The sequence below is a fragment of the Molothrus ater genome, chromosome 1 (assembly GCF_012460135.2).
Source record: "Molothrus ater isolate BHLD 08-10-18 breed brown headed cowbird chromosome 1, BPBGC_Mater_1.1, whole genome shotgun sequence".
NCBI lineage: Eukaryota > Metazoa > Chordata > Aves > Passeriformes > Icteridae > Molothrus > Molothrus ater.
The window spans coordinates 129,397,450-129,402,659 of record NC_050478.2 but is presented as its reverse complement, the minus strand read 5'-3'; positions in this window follow the sequence as shown (position 1 = coordinate 129,402,659).

Below are 5,210 nucleotides of genomic sequence, written 5' to 3'. Positions count from 1 at the left end.
CTCTCCCGGCGCCGCGCACGGGGCGTCTCCGCCAATCACCGCGGCGCTCCGCGCGGGCCGCGCGCCGTCCGTGACGTCAAGCGGCGCCATGGCAACGGAGCGCGAGGGCGCGCGCGAACCTTCCCTCCCCCCCCCCCCCCCCCCCCGCGGTCACGCCCAGAGCCGGTGGCGGCCCCGCCCGCGGGCGCGCGCCTGCACCCCCGCCCCCACCCCCGAGCCGAGCGGGGCGTCCCGGGGGCGCCGCGGTCTCGGGGCCGTTTCCCGCCCCTCCCCTCCCGCAGCACCGGCCCCGGCCCCACGGGGAGATCCCCGCACCCGCCCGTGGGCGGTGGAGCGGTGCCCGCGCCTGCGGCACGGAGCGGGGGCGGCAGCACCGCCTCCTCGTGCGGCCGCGGGGTGTGCGCGGATGTCACCGCCGCCCCCCGCGCAGGCTCTCCAGGCTTTGTGCCGTCCTGAGCGCCCGGTCTCCCCAGTAAGCCCCGGTGAGCCCCGTGCGTGGCTGGGTGGCTGAGCCCCCAGGGCGGTGGAGGGACCGGGAGTGTCCCGGCACACGCGCGGCTGCGGGACGGCTCCGCATCGAGCCGCACCCCAGCCTCATCCTGCACCGGGAGCGCGACACATGCTGGGGGTAAAAACGAGAGGTCCGGAAGAGCACGGGGGGCCGGGGATGGCGGCAGGGCCCTGGGAGACCCCCGGGGCTGGCGGATGGGCGCTTTCAGCGGCTCCGCAGGCGCAGGACGGTCCCTCTGGAAGCCTCTCCCTTGGAAAGGCAAGCGGGCATTTCGGACAGCACCACCCAAACGTTGAGAACATGCTGACAGGAGTAGGAAGAGTATTAATAAACATTGCTGTCGCTGGAAATGCTTTTTCAGTTTCTGAAAAAACCCACCCTGTTTCCTAAAGGTCTTGGGAGTCGGCATTCACTTGTCCCCACACTGAACAGCATGCCCCAGCCTGAATCCTTGCTCAAGTATGCAGTGTCCTGACCTCTCCTGCTTTCTCCTGGGCTCTGGGATCAGCACTGTCTCACAGGATTAGAAATAAAATGGAGAATAATAAGATGGAGAAAGCACCTCGATATATTTTTTGAAAAGGGCCAGGTAGGCTAAAGATTCTCTTCTAGATCCATGTTGTATCTGGCACTGCCATGGGCCAGGAGCATCTCGGGACCGGGAGGGGCATTCCCTGCCGGGGCTGGCTGCAGGCTGCCGTGCCTGCGGGAGACCCCGCAGCTCCCGCTCGGTGCAAACCCCACGGAAAACCTCGGCTCCGGTCACGTGCCCGGGGCTGTGTCCCGGCTGTGCGGCCGGAGCGGGCGGCAGCGGCTCCCGGAGCGGCTCCCGCCGGATCACCGGCACTCGCCCGGCTCAATGCTCGGAACAACTCCCGCAGGACGGGCCTGTGCTTATGGCTACAGCCATAACAATCTGTTGGTGGGGCAGAGTGAGGGAAGAGTGAGGTGCTCGCTTCTGGCAAGCAGGACCAAGTTCCAGAGGTGTTTGTGTTCTAGGGTGGCCGGGAGCGGGTTGGTTCGGTACCAGAGAGAGCAGCATCTGCAAGTTCTCCCGCAGATGCTCTGCCTCCTGCTCTTGCCTGCACGCTTCTCTCTGTCTTTTCCAGGCAGCTCCAGGACAGCTTCCCAGAGTGGCCTTGCACCCTGCAGGGACAATGTGACTGTGGACCTGAGAGTGAGATAAAGTGATCAGAACGGGGTCACTTCCATCTTCAAAACAGTGATCCTGTATTTTGACTGAATATCAGAAAGGTGGTATCCTCATGTCAAAGTTGACTTTTTAAAAACCAGGCTTTTTTTCATTATATCATATAAAGAACAGTTAGTTCCTCCGTGGTGGCATTTTACCTGCAGAGTTTGTTTCTGGATTTCTTACTATCCTTCCTTGTGGCCTAAGATGTATGTTGGCGTTTGTCATAATGTACTCCACGTAAGTTTTGCCCATCAGCCTCTGTTATCTTAGACATTAACAGTGGGATATTTTAAAAATTATTTCTCATCAGTTCTAGTTCCTTCAATTAACTCCAAGGTTTAATGAATTCCACTAATGTTCCTATGGAATATTGTTGGAAACCTTGTGAAAAAAGCTAAAAAAAGCAAAATTGGCAATAGTGTGCAGAGTGAAGCTTACCAGAATTTACTAGCTGTGTCAGGTGAGAACATCACTGTTGCTTAATTTAAATGTGAAGGATATAACCTTCCTCTGTGTTTTCCAAATGATGCTTCATTGGAGTATACAGGTACAGAGGGGGGGTTTTGAAACAAACATTGTAAGGCTCAGGTTCATAATGTATTCCAATACACGATGCTTCATCTTATATGTTTTTATTTTTTACCATTATTTTCCACTTTAGGAAGCAATAGGAGGAGAGCTTTAGAGCTGTACTTGAACACAGATGGTATGATGGCACAGCATTTGCTGCATCTTGTTTCAAGTTACGTTACAGAGTTCATTTTTAACATAAGCTAAAAACCCTTATTTTGTAGAAAAGTCTCATTGAAATGGCAACCACCCAAATATAGAGCATACGTTTTCTGAGGTACTTGAATATTTTCTGGTAACATGATGAAAAATTAATTGATGCAAGAAAAATTACAATCCTTAAAAGTGCATAAAGAACCCAGACTGGAGCCTGCATTAGAATGAAGCACAAGTGTGTATTGCATTTTGATATTTCCAGGAAATATAGGGGAATCCCGTGTGAAGTAGGCTCTAGTACTGTAGGCAGCATTAATAGTTTTGTGGAAGGAAAACCTCAGCCTTTCCATTCTGTCCTTTCCATTATTTTTGGGTTTGGAGTGAACGGAACATCTCCTGCAACACCCCTAATTGCCACTCACTGTGGTTTTGTTTGCTAACAGCCCCGTGCGTCAATAGCTGCTGCACTCTTTCCCCTTGCAGTGGGCTATTTTTGCCAAACACCGTTTCCACTGCTCTGGATTTCATGAACTGCCATTTGGAACAGATCCGAGGAATTAGCTGTTACTCACCTTTGCATATGCTCTCTCTTAAACAGATACTCGCCTGCTGTCTTTTATTCTTACATTTCCTGCACTTTTCCCCCACTGTGGAATGTTTTATTTTGTCTTGCTTATTGCAGTTTTGACCAGGGAACTCGGTCTCTTAAAAACCTGGGCTTTTAGCAGCTTTCCTGTTCTTCAGATGCATTTTCTCTGTTGCTCTCCTCACAGCTTTTTGTTCGATGACTTGCACTTTCACTATCTCAGACTGTCAGGCGGCAGCCAGCAGCAAAAACTCATTTGTAGAGTTAGAAACATTTGCATATGAAAGTACATATATGCATGTTTATTTACACTCATTCTTACTTTACTTTCTTACATGAGAAGAAGAAATCCAGGGATGGGGAGGGGAAAAAATTATTCCAGATATATTTTACTTCCCCTTTAAATCAGCTTTTAGTTCTTCTTCCTTCCCATCCTTTCTCCACAAGTGCTTAGTTATTCTTTCTTGTTATTCTTGTTATTCTTCTGCTTAAGCAGAATTAATTAAAACTAGTTGAGTACAAGGTTGGGTTATCCCCGTACTAGAAGAGGGTGGCAGGATTTTTGGGGGTCACCCTCACATAGACCAGGAACAACAACCCAGGAAATCCATGAGAATATCTCTTAGAAGTTGGTGAATGCTTTCAGGACTGGAAGGCTCCGTGGTGGTGACCCTTGGTGCTAACCAGGCTGCTGCTAGAATATGGAGATGTTCTGAGTTACTGTTGGTTGGTGTTTGTGTTGTTTTTGGTTTTTTTTTTCCTGGGAACAGGAAAATGAGCAAAGGCAGCCTAGCAAAGGGCATTTCCCCAGAGACCAGGAGATGATTCTGCAAATTTACGGCCTGTAGAGGGAAGAAAAGGAGAGCTGGCAGCTCTGTTGTGTGCTCTCCTACTGTTAAGAGCTACATTTCCAAAAGCTGCTTGCTTAAAATCCTGACTGTTGTGATTTTGTTACATACCTTTCTGGGCTGATTCTCAGGCTGCATGATCATGTGCATATGGGTGTATTTTTATGCAGCCTTTGTGTGCTTCTGTAGAGTTTTGAATTTCTTTCTCTCACTTATCAAAAGTAAGATCCTTCAATTAATACAACCTTTCTGGAATAAAACATTTATTGACATTTTTGGGTATATATTGTACCTATCTTTATTTTTTTTCCTTGGCCACTGCCTGTGATTTGCAAGCCAAACTTCAAGCTTTGCAGAATAGAATAAGATCTTTTGTTCACCCCTTTTGTAGTCTGTGCTTTTGGATCAATGGATATTCTTCATCCTCAGGACACTCTTGTAGGTGGACCCACCTGAAAGACTTAAGAGAACGATGCATGCATTTAGAGTATTTTCTTTTTTGTTCCCTCCCCCATCCCCAGTGTTGTAAAATGAGTCAGATTCTGACTCTCTGTCTGGTGCCAGTGATAAATCATGAATTGTGGATAAGGCTACTATTTTCCATCACTGAGCGGAAAGTAGTTGGAGCTGCTGGATCTCACAAGGCCTTTCTCTCTGCCTCATGAAACATTCTGTAGTCTCCTCATCTGTTTGTAGTCTAGTTTTTTCATAAAAATTACAAATCTAGCCAAAGAATCAATGTACCTGCAAGTCCTGCAGAAGTAACACTTTACCTTGGATTGAAATCCTTAAATGATTTTGTATATGGATGCATTTAGATGTATATATATTGGAGAGTTGGTGCATGGTTGGAAGTATCCCTAAGGGTCATTCCTCCAGTTCACCTGTCAGTACAATGTGAAGATAGTTTCCACCAAAATTATTTTTAAATGTTTGCAAACATCTTGTCAACAGCGACAAGTATCCAAGGAGGACAGGATACCCAACAAATAAATGGCATAGAAATGATGAATTGTAGGTTACCACATTCCCTGATTCTGAAAAAAATTGATGTAAAATGGCAACTGCCTTCACAGAACCTCTCACCAAGTGATGAAGATAAATCAGGACTGCTCTTTGCTTCCTACTGACCTTTCTGAGAAAGGAAGCTGGATGCTGGTCTTCCTTGTTTAGAAAAAGCTCCTGAAACTTATGAAAGACTGTGAGTTTGCAGAGAGGTAACTAAGAGCTGAATTTACTCTAAAGAACTTTATTTCTGACCCTCAGTGTATGAGATGGAGGAAAACATCAGGAATTGGCTGCACTTACAGGGCTGCAATAACTTCCAATAATCCAGTAGCTGAA